This window comes from Balaenoptera borealis, assembly GCF_965194805.1.
Source record: "Balaenoptera borealis genome assembly, chromosome: 6".
Lineage (NCBI taxonomy): Eukaryota > Metazoa > Chordata > Mammalia > Artiodactyla > Balaenopteridae > Balaenoptera > Balaenoptera borealis.
In genome coordinates this window covers 88,886,821-88,907,886 of record NC_138863.1, presented here as the reverse complement: position 1 = coordinate 88,907,886, position 21,066 = coordinate 88,886,821, and the positions used below count along the sequence as shown (strand labels likewise).

Here is a 21,066-nt window from a genome sequence, read left to right as displayed (position 1 = left end):
AGAATGGCTATTATCAAAAAGATAAGAAGTAACAAGTGTTGGAGAGCATGTGGACAAAAAGGAATCCCTGTGCACTGCTGGTGGGAACATAAACTGGTGCAATGAAAAACAGTGTGCAGGTCCCTCAAAAATTAAATAATAGAACTACCATATGATCCAGCTATTCTATTTCTGAGTGTTTATCCAAAGAAAACAAACAAACAAACAAACACTAATTAGAAAAGATATATGCACTCCAGGTTCACTACAGAATTATTTACAACAGTCAAGATAAGGAAACAACCTAAGTGTCCATGGATGAATGGATAAAAAAGATGTCTCACACACACACACACACACACACACACACACACACTGGAATATTACTCATAAAAAGAATGAAGTCTTGCTATTTATGACAACATGGATAGACTTTGAGGGCATTATGCTAAGTGAAATGATTTAGGCAGAGAAAGACAAATACCATATGATCTCTTTCATACATGGAATATTTAAAAACAAAACAAAACAAACAAAAACCAACCAACCAACAAACAAGCAAAAACCCCAAGCTTATAGATACAAAAAATAGATTGGTGGTTGCAAACAGTACAGGCTGGAGGGTAGAACAAATGGTGAACAGTTTTGTTTTTTTCTTTTAGTTTAAATAAACTGAATAAAAATTAAAACAAACACACACACATTTGACCCTTTAAATAACTGTATAAGGTAGAGGTAAGACAACAGGTATTATGCACCAGACTATTATTTCTCCCCATTTTATAAATGAGGAAACGGAGGCACAGAGAGATTAAGTAAGTGTCCCACTTATAGCCGGTAGTGTGTAGAGCCAGGATTTAAAGCCACACAGTCTGCTTATGCTGTCCTTTCCAAGGTGGCAACCTCAGGGTGGTCAGAGTCATTGCTTGGCAACTCAGGACCCCAGTGGTGAGTGTTTCAGTGAACAAAGTGGAAGCTACTGGCCTTTTACAATTTGGTCTCAGAAATCATCTAGTGTAATTTCTTCTGTAATCTCTTGGTTGATGCAGTAACAAGCCTCAGATCTAAGAGTATGGGAGGAATGTCCAAGTGTCAAGGATTTTGCAGTTACGCTTTGAAGCCATCACAGTGAGCAAAGCACCAGCAGCAATGCCCACAATATATGATACCCAGAATTGTGGGTTGGTTTTTACTTGCTAAAATGACATTATGGTTTCCTATATTTGTTTCTCATTTATGGAAGGAACAAGCAGGCAATGGAAGGAAATAAAGTCTTGACTTGAGGCAGTTCTCTGTTCCAACTGGCATTCTTCTGACACCTCCCCTTACTCTGACAGCCTTCCAAATGACACTGGACAAGATTTCCATTGACTCAAGTTTCACTGATGTAGTTGTACCCAAATAGAAAATGTTTTGTCGCCTACATTCAAAACATATTGCTAAGCCAATTTTCTTTAAATTCTCCTGAATTTTTTCCCCTGGGAGGATTATACAACTGGCAAGTTTGAATCTTAAACTTTCAGATACTTTTGAACAATACTCAGTGGAGAGAATTTAAAAAAAAAGTATTTTGGAAGATGATGTTGGTATGTATGGCGGGGGGAGTGTACATGTGTAGTTCTCAGAGAAAAATGCAAGTTTTCTATTTTAACTTCACTGTAAAGTGCTGACTAATTTAGCTCAGATCATTTGAATATAGTTTCAATTTATGGAGCCAGTAATTATCAAAAAATTTAAGCGACAAAAATATTAGAAAAACTGCTCAATTCACCAGAATTCTGTTTTTGATTAAAGTCTGAGTTTGTGACCAATGTTGCTTTTTTAAAAGAAAAAAATAGCTCTGGTGAATGCCACAATTAGAGTATTCAATGACAAGTCTTTATGATGTGTCCTGAGGGAAAAATTTGATTGGTCTACAGAGAAAAATTTCAAGAGAGTAACATTTCCTTCTGTGCCATATTCTAAGACAGGAATTCCACATGTAAACAGGGAAATATTGGTGTGATTGGGCTGGTTCATCTGTCATGTCTTCATGGACAAGGTTAATTCTAATCACATGGCTGGTTGACAAATTTGTCTCTTCCTCTCTTAGCAAGGGAAAAAGAAAAAAAGAAAAAAAAAACGGTCTGGATTTCTAGATTGGAGAAACTACTCAGCAATTTCTAAGTCCATTTCACATTTCCTTGCTATGTAAAAATGCCACAGCTAGAATCACACAGAGTACAACTAAATTCCTAATGCAGCAATTTTTATGTAAAAAATCCCTGTTGCTAGTACTGTGATTGGCAAGAGCCTCAAGTTACTTCTCTAATGGAAGTCTCAAAGTTGTTCTTCCTGCCCCTTAGTTCAATTAGTGCTAACCTTTGCCTTCCACCAGTAACATGTACTTACTTCTGGCCCATAAATTATGTAAATAACTTATCCTCACTTCCACATGGCTTTTATATTGTTCTTTTTGCTACGCTAACTTAGCCTGTACACTCAAAGAGGGCAACAAATATTCATGTGTCATCACTCAATAAGTCATTCACAGATTCAATAAATATTTATGCCAGATACTATTTTAGGTAATGGAGATATAGTGGTAAATTAGGTATGATTCATACTATCAAGGAATTCACTATATATATATATCAGACATAACAGGCAAAGTTATGCTTCAGTAACAAACAACTTCATAGATCAATGCCTTAAAGTAATGGTTTGTTTCTAGCTGGAGCTACATGAAGGCCTTTGAGGATGTGTTCATTGCTATCATTTAGATTCTTAGAGAGATGGATACTCCCTTTCAACGAATGCTTCCATAATTGCAAAGACAGGAAAAGGAAATGTGGTAAATCACACACTGTCTCTATAAACCTCTGCCTATAAGTGACACACTTCTCACACCTCATTGGCCAAAGCAAGTTACATATGCATATCTAACACTCTGAGGAAGCAGGACTTCCTAATGAGCATAGGAATACAGGATCATATTCATCAATGTACTATTTTCACCAACTACGTCATGCTATGAAATTGTCAGTTGGTACTATATCTACAGTAAAATATTCTATTTAAGTTCTAGCTTATAGACTACCTAATGAATGTTTATTTTCTTAGAGCTATATGTCACCAAGATCACACTTTTTTGCCTCATTTTCAGTCCTATCGCTCAATCACTCTAAACAATACATGATACTGCTGCCATATATGCTGGGTCTTCTCTAGTCTCGGGCTAGTATCAGTTCAATATCTTTTAATATTCCCTTCCTGGTTATGCACTGTCCTTGCTTGATGACTAGACTCAGCACATTGTGTACAACTAGGTTGTTTCCATTTCTACCTTCTATTTTACCAGAAGTTATCTGGCAGCTTGTATCTATTTTAAGTGATGTGCATTAAAACAAGATTGCTCTCCATCTGCTAGAAAGTGAAGCAGTGGTTTCTATTGTAACTATGCTTAGGGGGAAAAGGAGTCAGCTCCTTAGAGTAGTGAAGTGCACTGTGCAAGACAGTGAACTATTAAGCAATCATACTCGATCACTATTGAAATGTATAGTCTTGAACCACAGAATCATAGACAAAATTTTGCAGTTCAGATTGTCAAAAGAGAAAAGGTCATGAGAGAAAATAATATCAATAAATAACAGCAATAAGAACAGCAATAATGGTAACAATGATAATGTTTTGTTATGAAATAGCAACTTTTATGTGTATCCTCTTTATTTAATCAAATTCCTTCTGTCCAACAATTTATAACTAATCAGGACCGCTACAGAAAGGTTTTCCGGGTTCAAATCCTGACTTAATTACTTGGTAACTGTGTGACACTTAGTATTTTATCTCTCTCCACCTCAGTTTCCTGATCTGTATAACGGGTATAATAAAAAATGCATATCTCATATGTTTTTGTGAAAAATAAATGGCTTATAAAAAAACATGGCAGACAGGGTAAACACAAAATCTCCAAAGTAATCATAATAGACATGGTGCTCAATGGCATTTTGTTATAAATATCCTCGGTAGGGCAAAGTTGGTTGGAAAAGATGAAACATATGTAAGGAAAGAATAGGAAAAGAATAGGAAAAACCTTCTTCTGATTACTAATTAATCTTGAGATGTGTATGTGTATATGTGTGTGTGTGTGTGTGTGTGTATCCATTCAAAATCACTGGAGGTTTCCCAAAATTCCACAAATGACTTGCAATGCAAAGTTTCCTAGGACAGCGGAAATAATTGACGTGTTTGAGGATAATGGCACCATCATTATTTCTGCATTGCTTGGTACAGCAGCATGCAGGAACAGAAATTACAAGGGCAATAGCAACAGAATCACAGCTGTTATGTAGTAAGGGAGAGAATCACTTAATACATCAAAATGGATAACAGGAAGCAGCAAGTCCGACATCGACTAGATTCAAACGTGGGAGTAGAGACAAGGTTTGAGGACAGGTCTGCACAGAAAAAAAAGAGTCAAAGTTTGAACAGAGAAAAACTGTTGCTACTCTGGCTAAAGATGGTATTAATATTATATTCATGATGGATTTTTAGTTACCAATTATACAAACTTTTAATGATAGGGTACCTATATATCATTTGTGAATATGTCTACCTACTCCTATTCCTATTAATTAGTATATAGCAATATCTATTCCATGATGTAGGTTTAGATCTTCTCTTCCAAAATTGTGCCATCTTTTTTTCAAACCTGCTGTTTGCTTTATGATGGGGTATGAGGACTAAGTAAACCCAACAATCCTGAAATGGTAGATATGAAAGTGAAGCTCATGTAACTCACATAAGTCATTTCTGCATAGGGAAGTACCCTTTTAGGGGCAACCAAGCCATCAAACCTAGAAAATGACACCTGGGTGTCCAGCATGGGTGAGTCAGCTAGTCCTTACTTAGGCCTGAAATGTGACTCTCTCCTCATTCTGCTTTCTCTGATAATCCCTCATCATCTGATTTTTCTCACTGCTCTTGCTGCCAGCCAGTCTCACATTGAGCTTTAACTATAGATAAAGCCAGTTATGAGGCCACTGGCCCTCTCAGCCCCTAAAGCTATTTCTTTCTCAAATTGTAACTTGAATGGTAAGTGCAAGTGAACTACTTTCTACTCCACAAAAAAATGTTAGTATTTACCCACCTCTTTTTTCTCAGCCAGTACTAGCAATTATATGTTTAAAATTGAGAGTAAATACTCCTCTCAGATGTCAGCATATTAACAAGGGCTGACTATGCATGGGAAAATAGAGTCCTGTTATTATATCATGGAAAGAGATGGAGGGGGAGATTACCTTCTTCTGTCCTTGTAAGTTATACATGTAGGGACACAATCCAAACATTCTTTAATCGTACTCCTGTGGCTTTATAAGACCTAATGATGCTTTCTAAAGGTGTTTGGTTTCTATTTAGGGGGTAGCTGAGGCAAGAAGGAGACCTGGGCTCTCCCAGAGTTCATAGCTTAGCAGTATACAGAAAGCAGAGAAGAAAGTCATTTTTGGAATTTGTAATTGAATGAGAACGTGGAAGTCCTAGATGTCAATAGTAAAGAAGATAGAATTATTTTGAAATTGTCATTTGTCTCCTGATTGATCTGCAATTACAGTCATATAATCACTCACAACACAGTTCTTTTTCTCTTTCTTTAAAAAAAATTAATAGACTTCATTTTTAGAGCATTATGTTTATAGCAAATTGAGTAGATACAGAGTCCCCTTTCTTTCTCACTCACAGTTCCCCTATTAGTAACATTTTGTATTAGTGTGTTACACTTGTTACAATTCATGAAAGGATATTGATGTATTATTTTTAACTGAGCACATAGTTTACTCTTTGTGTTATACAGTTATTTATATGGGTTTTGGCAAACGCATAATGACCTGTATTCACCATTACGGTATCAAACAGAATAGTTTCCTTGCTCTAAAAATTCTCTTTCTCCTGTTCATCCCTCCCTACTCTCCTGCCCCAACCAGTTTCCCTTTCCCAGAATATCATATAGTTTCTTCCTTTTAATTTTCAGCAACCAATTCTGTGTCATTTCTATTCATCTTCATGGAGTTGATACATAAACAAATTTACAGGTGCCCCATGTTGAGATATAAAATTCTCACACTGCATATTCCTAAGTGCCATTTTCCTCAGGGCTGAGTATCCAGTTTTCTGGACGAATGCTGGCACACCACAAAGCCCCATCTACCTCATCTTAAAACTCCCTAGCTTAAAGCTGATTCATTGTTGGCACAGAGCAGTGGATAAGCGTGTAGGCTACTGAGTGACATTGCTAGTTTGAATCCTTACTGCAGTACTTACTAGCCCTTTAACTCTGGGCAAATAATTTACCTCTCTCCAAGCTTCATCCTTAAAAGAAGATAGTAGTACTAAGTATCTCACAAGACACTGTGAAGATCAAGTTGATCAATGCAAAGGAAGTGAACAATAACCGGCCCAAAGTAAACAGTCAGTAACATTGTTGTGGATATTAATCTCTTTCTTTCTCGATCTCTGCCTCTCAAAGAAAAATGGACCCTATCAGAACGGCAAATTCCCATTCTGATGTAGAACAAGAAAAATAAGATAAAGAATTCAAAACTAGTTCATTGACTCTACTTCTCCATATGCAAGAGTAAAATAGTTTAGTGTTTATTTAGGTAAATGATGATAGAGTGACTCGAGGTTCTGGGGTACTTGAGGTAATACATGAGAACATGCTCAAGGAAATCAGCTCCATCATGGAGTTTACAACAGCACAGATGAGCTCACTATGAACTCCCTGTGATGTATTCACCATCAATTCGAGCAGGACAAAGGGGCAGAGCAAGATGCTCCATAAAGTATTGCATTATAATTTGCCTTTGGCGGCTTACATGTGCTTCTACAATGTGAACACTAAGAATGCTATTATGACAAACATATAATGTAATATCATTTCTAATTCAAACTTTTAATAAGACTATCTCGCGGAAATGCCACAGCTCAGATATAACTTTTAGAAAATACTATTCATTACAGGTGTTTAAGTCAGGTGCTTTGATCCTTTAAATTGACTTATTACTGGCAAAAATAAATATTTCAATAGTTCATGTGGGGAAAATGGGATTTTGGTTTTAATCACAATTAATCATACTTTAGCCTTTAATCCTATAGATTACAAAACAAAGAAATTTTATGAGCTATTGATATGCACTATTATTCATCTTAATATAGCTAATGTTAAGAAATACATTTAAATTATTCTTTAAACAAAGCAATACTAAGCTGTCTGATACATGAAATAACTCTATAAAAAATTAATTAAAAAAAACAGTCATGGCTTACATTTTTTCTCTTTATTAAGTGAACTTGAATTTATGTATTACCATGTATCTGTTTATTCAGTTCAGTTACTTGTCTGAATAATAGAAACATATACAGATCAAAGAGTAAGAAGATCTAAAAGAAGGCAGAGTGTCCAGCAGCTAGTCTAACTACTAATTGCCTTATCATCAATCACCTAAACCTTTGTCTCTCTTATTTATTGGGAAGTCACTAAAGATCTTGACAGTTTCTTTCCCTGTGGAATAAACTAGGACTTTCTCTTTAAATTTAGCAAACTTCAAGATCAAAATACACACTTGCTAGCCACAGTTTCAATAACTGCCTTGGTAAAGTGAGTATCACCTTCACTGATGTTATTGATGCAGTTTTGACTGCCATCTTTGTCATCATCATCATCATTATCATCTCCATTGCCATCCTTATCTAGTATTCACAGGGCTTTAATAAAGAACCTTAAAATATCCATCAGGAAAAATACAATTTTACTCTCAAATAGTCTGCATTCCACAGCAAATATTCCCATGACATTGAATACATACATCTCTGTTCCATTCTCACTGAAATTATCTGTTTTGCTTTTTTCCAGTTTTTTTTTCTCCCAACAGAAACTTGATTATGTTCCAATAGTCATCATTCCTCATATCCCCATCACTACCAAAGTCCACATGACTCAGGGGAAATTGAACCCACTTTCAGATCTTGGGGTGAATTCTGATGAATACAAATCCAAAGAGCCTATGTGATTCCCCCAGCCATCGATACTGCTCCAGGTATAAGAAAGCAACCTTATGTAGCCATTCAGAATGAAGTAATAATGGATTTTTAGTCCATATTTAGGGGCCAGGTTTCTTTCTTTTTTTTTTTGCTGCATGAGAATAAGGAAGCAATTTTTCCTTACTTGCTGCTGGCAGCAACCTTGTGACCATGAGGGAAAAGGAACTGGGGTGCAGCTGTGGATGGCAAAGCAGACATAATGGAAGAGATGTGGCTTCCCGATGATGTTTAGGCATCAATTCAACCAAGTCTAGATGTAACCAAGCTTGCTCTTCTCTGGCCTTCCTCTTTTTTTTTGGCCGTGCTACATGGCTTGTGAGATCTTAGTTCCTCAACCAGGAATTGTGAACCTGGGCCCTTGGCAGTGAAAGTGTGGAGTCCTAACCACTGGACTGCCAGGGAATTCCCCTCTGGTCTTCCTCGTTAGTGAGAAAACAAATTAATGTATTTAAGCCAGCTGGAGTTAGGATTTCTAGTGTCAAAAGTATTCTAAAATGTACTGAACCTTATAATACTATATTTATACTATTCAACTGCCTTCTTTTTCTCTTCTACCTCTAGTGTTACCCTCATCAATACTTCATTTTGCCCTCCACTCTCGGGTTGAGTTTCTACAAACATTACATTTATTCAGAGTATGCACCAAAATAAACAAACAAAAAGGATAAATAATAGCCTAGTGTGTATCAAATAAAATCTAAGACACTCAGTCTGGAAAGACAAGACCTTCCATGGGTTGGGAGTAGTAGTGAGATCTTAAGAAACACAAATAGAGGAAGAAGACTCGTTCTGATGTCTGAAAAGAGTGAAAATAAAATCTCACGGTATTTCTAGCCCTTTCAGAGAAGAGGGTGCTTAGGTTCCAGGAATATGGCACCAGTTATTTAGTGAAATTTTTCCAATGAAGAGATGCCTATTATTTCACTCATTCACCAGAGTATAATCTACTTGTTTCTCTGATTATATATCAGCCAGGCAAATTTTTAATAGATGATTTATATTTGTGAATGTCTCAAGAGGAAAGATGAATTTAATAAAAATGACTCATTTAAGGTAAAGTGATAAATCTAAATTCTGAGCATTCAGGGGAGTATAAAACACTTTGGAAAAAGATGAACCCACTCAATTTAAAATACTTTTCAGAAACAAAGGCTTTGAAATGCTAACCTGATCTACATTTAATTTGTTTTAGTAACCAGAAAACTACATATATATATATATATATATATATATATATATATATATATATATATATATATATAGTGGAATCAGATAGTGATTACAATGGCAGAGACAGTCATCTGTCAACCAGATACTCATACCTACCCCCATTTCCAAAACCTGAAGTGGCTGACAACTTCTCAGCTAGAAACCATGTTATCTAGCCCCCTTGCCTCCAGATATGATTAAATGATTAGATGCCACTTTCAGTTTTAAAACAGCAGATGTGCCTTTCCTCTCCCATCAAAAATCAGAAGATTCTGAGGCCCTGAAGGATGTAGAAACCACAAAACAAAAGGAACCTGCTGAATCAACACATGGAGAAAAGCTGCCTAATAAATAGGAACACTGGACTCTACCTTGAGCAATCAAACAAGAAACACATTTCTATTGTGCTATCCACTGAAATTTATAGTACCAAGTTTTACCACAACAAATTCAGAAGTTGGTACCACAAGTATAGAACTACCTTAATAAGAATCTAGACTGCATAACATTGGCTTAGTGGTAAGGCAGCAGCAGCAGGGTAATTGTTCAGGACTGAAAATACTCAAGGTTAAAATACTTGACTAAAAATGTCCTTTGTAAAATCTTGGAGAATATCTTGGAAGGAAAAACGAGTGCTTATTGAGCATTGTGGGTTTAAAGGAAGAAGTTTAAAAGTATAATAGTAGTTGTATTAGTTACTGCATGCTTTTTTGGGTAAGATATTACCAAAAAAAAAAAAAAAAAAGAGTCTATGTTAGAATTGCCTGTTTGATAGCAAAAAATGAAAGGGAAGCCAAAACTGGGGCCTCCCAGGTTTAGAAAAGCCAATTGCTTCTAGAACCTGAATAGTAAGAAAAAATATTGCAAATGGCTTTGAGCAACAAAAGCCAATTAAGACTTCTCAAACAGAGGAATTTATCCTTCAGACAAAAGGTATTTGTTTCCCACTGAATCATTGTTTTCAGGCCTCAAAGTGACCACTAATATGCTGAAAGAGAAAACCAAGAAAGTGAGGTGGAAAGAAATAATTTGATAATTATTTCTAAACTATAACCAAGTGTGGTTATTGGTATATAGAAGTAATGGGAAGCAAAGAAATAAAAAAATCTACTAATTTTCAAGGGAATTTGTAACTTCAAAATCCAAGAGCCTAGCTTACAAGATCCTTTGTCTCTTCAAACCTGAAAGCAACTTGAAAGGAACAACAATCTGTGAAATACCCCCAAGGGAGAGGATGTTCCCCATTGCTAACTTTAGACGTAGTATTCAGCACAGCAGACTAGAAAGAACCTCCCAGTGGAAGCACAGATAAAGGAGAACAATGGACAAGGGGAAGTTTTCCCTGAAACAATCCCTGAAACAGAAGGTCTTCACGTTACTTGCCTGGCAGACTCCATTACTGCTCTGTCCCAATGACTACTGTCTGCTTCCTTCTAAATGGATTTTTTTTTTGCTATTTTATCACTGGTCCATCAATTTATATATCTTGTCTTTTGGTTCATACTTTGCTGTACAACAAGGAGCAACAAAAGGACTCGATAGAGAGGACTGCACATCACCTACAGATCCTCTACTTTGACTTAATTGTAGTGGATTCTATGTATGGGAAGAAGAATGCATATGGATATTTGGTAACAGAAGAGAAGACTTTGGCTGAGATGGCAAAGTATTCATTGGAAATGTATGCTCCCACTTTCATCCTATGGTGTTGTCATGGGCAAGCAACTGCATGTCCTTTGCCCATTTTTGAATTGGGTTGGTTTTTCTGCTATTGAGTTGTATGAGTTATTTATATATTTTTGGATATTAACCACTTATATATATTGTTTGCAAATATTTTTTTTCTCATTCTGTTAGTTGTCTTTTCACTCTGTTGATGGTTTCTTTTACTATTTAGAAACTTTTAAGTTTGATGTACTTCCACTTATTTATTTTTTATTTTGTTGCTTGTGCTTTATGTGTCATATTAAAAAATTGATTGCCAAGACCCATGTCAAGAAGCTTTATTCCTATGTTTCCTTTTAGGAATTTCATGGTTTCAGGTCTTACATTTAAGTCCTTAATCCATTTTGAGTTAATTTTTGTGAGTTATATAAGATATGGGTCCAACCTCATTAGTTTACATATGAATATCCAATTATCCTAGCACTATTTATTGAAGAAATTGTCTCTTCTCCATTAAGTATCCTTGGCTCCCTTGTCAAAAATATCAGTTGACCGTATATGCTTGGGTTTATTTCTGGGCTCTCAATTCTGTTCCATTGGTCTATGTGTCTATTTTTATTCCATTACCATGCTCTTTTGATGACTGTAGCTTTATAGTAGAGCTTGTAATCAGAAAGTGTGATGTCCCCTGCCTAAGCACAATTTTTACAAGTGCTAACAAAGACAATTATCTAAACTAAAACCGAAAGAATACCAAAGACTGTCAAGATTTGCCTTTTCCCTTTGCATGATTAAAAAAAAAAGAATGTTGAGTAAAAATCACTTGACATTGGAAAACATTCACTTTGACCCTAAAAGCCAGGTTAATTTCTCCCAAATCAAACCACTGACAGTCTGGCTCAAAGGAAAATGTCAAATTTGGTTCAGTATCGTGCAAGGCTCAGCAGTTAAGCAGAACAAAATTTAACTCAGCATAAAAACTGAATGTTGTTTTTACTTTTTGTTCCTGGTTTGTCTTTTTTGTTTTGTTTTGTTTTTAGTTTAATGTGATTATAATGTATATGGTAAAATCCTGAATTTATGTTATGTGTTCAAGTACTTATTTTATTGTTTTTAAATGTTGTCCTTTCCTTTGTGGTGTTTACAAACCAAGATTCTCTCAAAAAAAAATTTTTTTTAGTAACATTTATGCCTGATCCATTATTTATCTCAGAAATGACAAATAAATTACTGCTTAATATTTTGTTTATTATCTATAAGTTTGGGGGGTAAACTATAGTAACCATATCTCCTGATTGTAATAGTTGATATTTGATGCATAACTCTGCTATACTCCAAGCTCCATAAGAGAATAGATTATATCATTATCTTTGATGCCCTGATCAAACCTGAGTGCTACGGGAAAGTTGTCCATTTATTTTCAAAAGCAGTAACACTGGCTTATTACTACCTCTTATTTTCACAGAACTTTGCATGTAGCAAACAATTAGAAATAAAATTTAACTACTTGAAAATATAAAATTATTCTTTTCTAGTAACAGCACAACTTCTTCCAGTAGGTATACTACTCTTTGGCAGAGAGTAAGAAAGCTTTTATGCCACCTTAGAATCATTTTATAAGTGAAACAATAATTTACTTAATATTACCCCAGTGGCTTAGAAATGTTCACATAGCTTGCAAAAGTGTTAGAAAATCTGATAGAATAAAAGCTCCCATCAGCTTCTTAAACTATATCTTTAAAGACATAGTGGAGTGCTATCCACAGTGTCCCCACCCCAGCCTCTTCTCAGTATTGTAGAAAAAGTTACAGAAAGCAAAGAAACAAAAATCAACTGTAATTTGCCTTGAAAAGTGATAAGAAAAATATTTCTCAGAATGCGTTTTAACAATCTGGGCTAAAAGGAAATGGAGGAACTCTCAGAGAAGGTGAAATGAAGGGTTGGAAAATAACATTTGTACATATTCCAAACAGGTTTAGCTAAGTGAAAAGAGGTCCCTCAGTGCCTGAGAAGAACAAAGACAAAGGGCTGCACATGAGAAAGGACTATCATAATACAGTGTCTGTAGAAGATGATGTTGGTTCATAATCCATTTTTCATTCTTCTATGTTATCATATATTCGCTCCCATGTCACACTGTCTTTCATGTGTGGATGGTAAAAATTGTCTATTGCTGTCTCATTTAGGTTGGCATGTACCCAGTTGTGACCAAGAAGACACAAGGGAATATCTGCTTTGGGAGCTCTTCTATACCCAAGGAAGAAATAATGCTGTTTTTTAACTGAATACCATGTTTCTACATGGGATCCCTGAAACTTCAGTAGCCATCTTATGACCACAGGGGTATTAATTTGAAAAGCACACACTAAAGATAACATCACAGAATAAAGAGATAGGAGGAACCCAGGTGGTTAATGCTATTGTTGAGCCAATAATTTAACCAAACCAGGGACTGTCCTAAATCTAGATTTTTAGGTGAAATAATAAATTCCTTCATAATTTAGCCTGTGCACAGCTTTTCTGTTACTTTATCTATTTGAGTGGTCAGTGTTAATCAGTGAGAATTCAGAGAAGATATGTCTTTAATAGGGAGTGGCTAGAAGGCTGGGAAGACATTAAGTATAATTACTAGAAATAAATTCTTAAACTCAGTAATTTAGAGATAAGTTTAACAAACACCGAAAACTTATAGAGTAAAAAAAAAAAAAGAGACAGAGAGAGAACAGCAAAGAGAACAAACAGAGATGTAGAATGTTCTGCATTATTTTGACATTGTGAACGATATGACTCAAGAACACACAGTGGGAGTTAAATCAATGGGGGTTAAGGTTCCAGTAAAGGCTGTACTGAACATAATAAGTCACTCCTAGTTGTTCTTCCATATTCCCAGGCTAATTATAATATAATAGAATAATCATTTGTAACTGAAGGAGACTAATTAAAGGCAATGCCATACATAAACCTCCACTTGAGGAAATGTCTGTGGAGGAATTTGGAAAGAGGTTGAACCTAGACAAAATTAATTAATGAGAAGAAAAAAATTAAGTCATATAAAAGACAGTTCATATGGATTTATACTTTTGAATGTGCCTCTGAACCACTAAGTTTAGTGAAAATAGTGCAGACCATGAAACACATAACTGTATATTCATGTTGTCTTGCCTTTTCACATCAGTAACTTCTGAAAGGAACTTTGGATTGAAAAGTGGCAGGTGATAACTCTCCTAAGGCACTTAGTAATTTGGCCTAAAATAGGTAGATGCCAATTTCTTAGATAATTCTCTATTCTAAATCCAAGATTGTTAGAATCACACAGAGAAGGGAGTAGTAGTGTAAAATGGGGAATGTGCACATAGATATTTAGATAGCTTATAGATAAATGAAAAGATAGAAATATAGCTAGTGCTATAATGATATCCACTTGAATTTTGATACAGGTAAGAAAACACATAGGTAAAATTTTTGAAATAATTAATACAAATTTATAAGACTAAGGTTGTTTTCAGTGTACTGCATTAATCACCCACTGAGTATAAGGAGAAGTGGACAGGTAACTTCCTTGGCATTCTCTTATCTATAAATGAATTTGGAGGTCTGCCCACCTGAGTACTATTACTATCTTCAGGACCAAGACTGTCTCAAAAATAAATTAACAGACCAAAATATACTTTTAGCAGTTCATTTTGTTCCTAAATCTTTAAAAAAGAAAAAAGAAAAAAAAAAGTTTAAATTCAGGATGCACAAAAGGGAAATTACAGCAGGGCAATACAGAAATTCAGGAGAATGATTATTGGAGCTATTAAAATATTTCCATGTTTTTCTGAGTTTTCTTCTAATGAAGAGGAGTATACAAGAAGATACTGAGGGAAACTAAGTTTACATTATCTTCAAGAAACATCTCTCTCCTTGAACAATAGGGAGTTGCATCTGATTGTGGGAATGAGACATGGCTATATTGCAGTGGTGAAGGATACAGGAAATATCTATCTATCTAATCTATCTATCTAGGTATAGATAATGTTTCCGTGTGCGGGTATGCGGGTATGTGTAGAGGGTAGTTCTTCCTTAAAAAGTCAGGACCCACAATTTGCAACATATCAAAATATGAATATGAATTTCGAAAGATTAGGGGCAGTCATGAATTGTAGATGAGCGTCCAACCCTCCAAGACTGATACTTCCAAGAGGAGAAAACAATACATAGGGGAATATCTTTAGATACTTCCTAATGTTCAAACCCATAGAAACTTCAGATTCATCTGAATCCTCAAATCAGTAGATAGTGGTTAGTTGTAGGGGTGCAATCTGTAGCTTTAATTTGCCTACAGTGTACAGTAGTACTGCCTTACCCATGGGGGATACATTCCAGGACCTCCAGTGAATGCCTGAAACCATGGATAGTACCAAACCATATATATATATATATAGAGAGAGAGAGAGAGAGAGAGAGAGAGAGAGCTGTCCCTCAGTATTTATGGAAGATAGGTTCCGGAAGCCCCCATGGATACCAAAATCCACTCTCTTACATAAGATTGAGTACTACAATAAATATAGTCAGCCCTCCATATCCATGGTTTCAACCAACCATTGGGTGAAATTTCAAGTGGAATCCATGGATGTGGGTCCATGGTTAGTTGAATCCTTAGATATAAAACCCACAGCCACAAAACCTGCAGATATGGAGGGCTGACTGTATGTGTTTCCTATACATACATACATATGGTAAAGTTTAATTTATACATTAGCCACAGTAAGAGATTAACAACAATAACAATAAAATAGAACAATTAGAACAATATATTATATAATACCATAATGAAAGTTTTGTGACTGTGGTCTCTCTCTCTCAAAATATCTTATTGTATAAATATAATGCCTTTTCCATCTTAACTAACTGCTTACATACTGCAGCCATAACTTTTGCAGTTTCAGGCATAACAGCAAAACTAGCATGAATTTCTTTTTCCATCTTCACAATTTCATGGATAGAAGATTTGTTCTTGCCATACATCTTAGCACCTTGGCTTTTTTTTTTTTTTTTTCTTTTCGTATTAAGTTGAGAACTTTCACCTTTTCATTTAAAGAAAGCACTTTATGGCTTCTCTTTTGCATATCCAAATTCAGCATCACTGCTTTTGTGCTTTGGGGCCATTATTCAGTAAATAAGGGTTACCTGAACACAAGCACTGTGATACTGTGACAGTGGATCTGATAACGTAGACTACTAAGTGACTAATGATCAGGGTACACCGGACAAAGGGATGATTCACATCTCAGCAGGGACAGAGCTGGATGGCACTACACTACTCAGAACACTGAGTCATTTAAAACTCACAAATTAGTTATTTATGGAATTTTTTTTTTTAATTAATTTATTTTATTTTTTTTGGCTGTGTTGGGTCTTCGTTTCTGTGCGAGGGCTTTCTCTAGTTGTGGCAAGTGGGGGCAGCTCTTCATCGCGGTGCGCAGGCCTCTCACTATCATGGCCTCTCGTTGCGGAGCACAGGCTCCAGACGCACAGGCTCAGTAGTTGTGGCTCACGGGCCTAGTTGCTCCGCGGCATGTGGGATCTTCCCAGACCAGGGCTCGAACCCGTGTCCCCTGCATTGGCAGGCAGATTCTCAACCACTGCGCCACCAGGGAAGCCCTGGAATTTTTCATTTCATATTTCTGGACCATGGTTGACCACAAGTAACTAAAACCACAGAAAGCAAACCTGTGGATAAAGGGGAACTACTGTAGCCTGACGGATTTAATAGCCAAAACTCTGCAACAATTCTACTGTCCTACTGCAAGTGCCTAGTGAGTGCAGCCTGTAACTTGGAACCTGGGCTGGCTCTAGGAGCCACCTCATGGACGTGGGAAATTTGGTATCTATCCCAAGGCTCCCCTTGTTACAAAACTTCTTTCATGGTCATAGGCAGACCTACTTCATTTTCTAGCTTTCAACATTCACACAGTATCTCAGATTAGAATTTCATTAGTCAGTCCTGCTCCCTGATAGCTATTAACTTTGATTCTATTTTTAATTTCTCAGCCATGACTAGTTTCACCAAGAGTGGGGATCCAGGTGGGTGTTGAGAATGGGTTTATTCCCTATTAAATACTGTCAATCACTCCTGTGTGAATTCAACTTCTGAGACTTAAGTTTCAGTCCTCTGCCTCCTGGCAGATGGACTGCTTTTATAGAGAACAAAGACAACACATTTTTCTCCTTAATACTGACATGCGGTCATGGACTCACAAATAAATCCTACAGATCACTCTGCCATCCATTCTCAACAAGTCAAAAGTCCATCCTACACAGAAAAAGGGTATACATAGTACTTGGAACACAGTCAATTTCTGCTGTTTCACATGATATGGGGGATTCCCCTTCTCCCTCAATTTGGCCATCTCACATAACTTTACTGAATATGAGTTCTGTACATGGTACCTCAAGTCCCCCAAAATATTTTCCTCAAATTTTCAAATCCAACTTCATCCCTAAAAACATCTCTTCAATTTTACTCTGTTTTTCTAATATTTATCATCCTTAGGATTAATTGATCCTCTCTTTTGCAATAGTGTTGTAACGATTTGATACTTATGGTGAAATGTATTCTTGTATCAAGTTTAGTGTGATGATTTTAATTTAATAGGAAACTTAGAGCCACACCCTAGAACCAAAATTGTATACTAGTTCCACTCCTGTCCTCAGCTACAACCCTCGTCAGACTCAAACACTATATGGTTTATTACTGAAAAAATTTCATATTAAAAAATACAGTTCAACTGACAAAGGTAACTGTGAAGGGATTTTATTCTTTACTTTATCTTTTGAAAGACCTTGAACGTAATCCAAACATATCTTTCACAACATAAATTATGAAAATGGTTTCCTCTGCTACTTTCTTCCCTATACCTACAGTTACTCTGTACTTTTTATCCTCCAGCATCACATATACATTTCATCTTTACTCCCAGGCCATATCACTTTATTTTCTCATTTCCCCTCCTTTTACTCAGTACTTGATTATATAATAGATTTAGTCAATATGAAGTAAGCCATTTAAGGAGCATTTGTAGTAGAAAGAGAATTGGGCTGGAAATGAAAAGATCATCTTTAATGAGGTGGAATATTGGTCTCATTACTCAATTCACAACAGTATTGTAAGTGTTGGAAAGATTAGTAGTTATTTTTGAGGCAACATGAAAAAGAGAACTTCACATATTCTACAACTCAAACAGTATTAAAGTGCTTTATATGTTTGGCATTATTTAATCCTCACAACAGCCCTTTAGTGGATTATCACTATTCATATTTTTAAGGTAAGAAAATAAAGATACAAAGAGGCATCCAACATCACACAGCTAGTAACTAGGCAGGATTTGATCCTAGGGAGAGTGACTTCAGATTAAATTCGTAATCATTAAACAAGCAGAGCTCTAATAACAACTACCAGAAAAGCTATTTTTGATATTGGTTGGACTATAATCTCTATGCTACCTTCAAACTCTAATGACTCTATAGAAATAATTTTAGAAATTTCTTCAAGAAACCACTGGAAGAAAATATTGCTAAAATTTGAAATGAAGAAGAAAATCTCAAGAAGTATCTCCAGAAAAATAGCCTGAATTAATGAGTCAATATCAACATCACGAAAACAAAGAAAATGAATTAAAAAGGTTTATAAACAATCTCTTCCTGGCAAATTTGGATTGGAGCCTGGCCCAAGTCATATTGATAGTCTAGAGAAAATTACTAATCTATATTCAACCTGTGGAGAAGTAAAAAAAAAAATTTAAAAATTTTAGAATAATAATAATGATAATATTGTAAAACTTCTTAGATAAAAAAAGGAATAGGAGGTTGAGAAAAGTAAAAAGTACAGCCAAGTAAAAAATATTTTTTTTCAATGCAGCCTGTGGGGAGGTAAGGCAAATCTCCAGCCATTTCCATACCTATTAAGGTCAAGCTCTAAGAGTCGGGTCAGACTTTTAAGACATTCTGATGTTTTCTGAACCGAAGTTATAACAGACAGAGCCAAAGAAATATACCTCAGACGATTAGGAAAAGGTGGGAGAAATTTCACTGGTGGTACATGTCCCCTTTAGTAGGTCATGCAGAGTTGTTCTAACCTCAACTATTCAAATTACCCTTGAGCTCCCAAAAGTAGAAGTTAAAGGAAAAAGAAAAAAGAAAAAACCTGCTGTTCCTTCCCTAGGTAGCATCACGTTAACCCTAGCCACATTTCTGATACAGTATGAAGAGAAAAATAAATATTTTTAAAAAGTGTTCTATTACAAACGGGATTATATTTATAAAACAGCAGAGCTTTTCCTTCTCTGATTCCTAGAAATCAGGATTGAAAAACGGTGATAGAGAGACAGAGCAAACTCAAACAAAAAAATTCCAAAGAACCTATTGTGATAAATGATACATGACAAAACAGTTACTAGGCCCAAAGGAATCCAGCAGAGAATAAGCACAGTGTGAGGGTTTTCTACTCCTAATTCCTTTGACAAAAATGACAAAATATGGTTCTTTCATGTAATGACAGGGAGAAATAGGAAGCTTGAGAACATAAAACATGTTGCTTTTCAGAAAGAGAGATGGTGTCACATATATTATATTTCAGGTTGGCAGTTTTATTTGAAAAGGGTCTCTGGATCTTTGTTTTTAAGAATGGGGAAAGATTGGGACTTCCCTGGTGGTCCAGTGGCTAAGTTCCCAATGCTGGGGGCCTGTGTTTGATCCCTGGTGAGGTAACTAGATCCCACAGGCCACAACTAAGACTCGGCACAGCCAAATAAATACATAAATGTTTTTTTTTAAAAAAAAAAGAATGGGGAAGGATAAGAGTGGTATAAAAATGGGAGAAACACAATAGCTTCACCTCAACATTTCTGACAGACAAGACTATCTAAAGGCTAATTTTAAATTCAGTTAGCACATCCAGGGAAAAACACACAAGCAAATATATTTCTAAACAGAATGTCAAAAGAATGTTGTTAGCACATTTGTAAATTTCCAGTTCTTCCTTACTACACTTAACCAACACCCAAACAAATCAGTGTAAATACAACTTCTCTTACTCTTGTCTTTTGAAGCATCACTGCAGTCAGATTGAGTCAAGTAACCATCTGCTGCAAATACAAATAGAGCTACATTCAAGAATTATATTACACAGCCTTCCTAGCAAAGCTCTTACGTGCAAGCTGTTCTTGTCAATATCAGAACCATTGTGATGATGCATCTTAATATTCAATCAGACTTTAAGTAAAGAGTGACAAAAGTCCACATATGGATGACAGCTGTTTCTTCAGTAAATATTTTCCCATTTATTGAATGGGGACTTATGGCAGTTTAGGATATGTTCCATCAGACATTTCAGCCTGAACTGCTTGGGGACGATTAAAACAATAACAAGGATAATATTTTAGTTTTCAAATCTTTGCTACAACTTACATCTGAAAAAAGCACCAGGTCTTCCAGCTAAAGTTGTACACTATGCCATTAATTTGAAAGTATCCTTTCCCAATAGTTACTGGTAAGAAAAACTGGCTTTCTAGACCTTTATACAATATCATAGTGTTTGTAAAAATAAAGCATAATTCCTATATTAATTTTCTAATGATATGAACAGAGTTATTGGGAATTTAAACATGTGTACCTATATTTTGAAAATTATGAAATATTAAAAAAAGATGAATGAGCCTATTAGCTAAAAGAAGTTCAGATAAAATAAGGTCTCTTTTTAACCAATAGAGTGGCTTGCAAAATTGGAAAGTCAAAGAAAAAGTGAAGATGGATTCTGATGATTAATTCAGTAGCTCCATAGTAATATAGTGTTTACACATCAGTAGTTAGAGAAAAAAAAAAGTGGTTTCAACTAACAAAGACAACCTTAATGTTTTACTAGTACCCTTGAACATGTATTATGCCCCTTTCATAAATCCTAAATGTTGTGTTGGAGCTAAGTTTGTTAATAGTCCATCTTTCAGGTAGTATTTTTGAAGTCTGCTAACCACAAGGTCCACTGCTAAATAACTTAAGTCTCCTCTCTTTAACCTAAAACTATGCTGAGGGTCTTCTCTGGCAACCCCAAAGCAATTCTTGGAAGAGTAGTGGGTTGTCTGTGTCTTAGGTTAGCCC

General features: G+C 35.7%; 1 protein-coding gene and 1 long non-coding RNA gene across 2 annotated transcripts in view; one reads left to right on the top strand and one right to left on the bottom strand.

Annotated features, from left to right (window-relative positions):
• LRP1B (LDL receptor related protein 1B) overlaps positions 1-21,066 on the bottom strand; it is a 1,905,856-nt gene that overhangs the window by 945,660 nt on the left and 939,130 nt on the right. The window lies entirely within an intron of this gene.
• Positions 15,391-19,734, top strand: LOC309630514. Its single transcript, XR_014245727.1, has 2 exons — positions 15,391-16,269; positions 16,569-19,734. It is a non-coding gene; the product is annotated as an uncharacterized lncRNA (long non-coding RNA).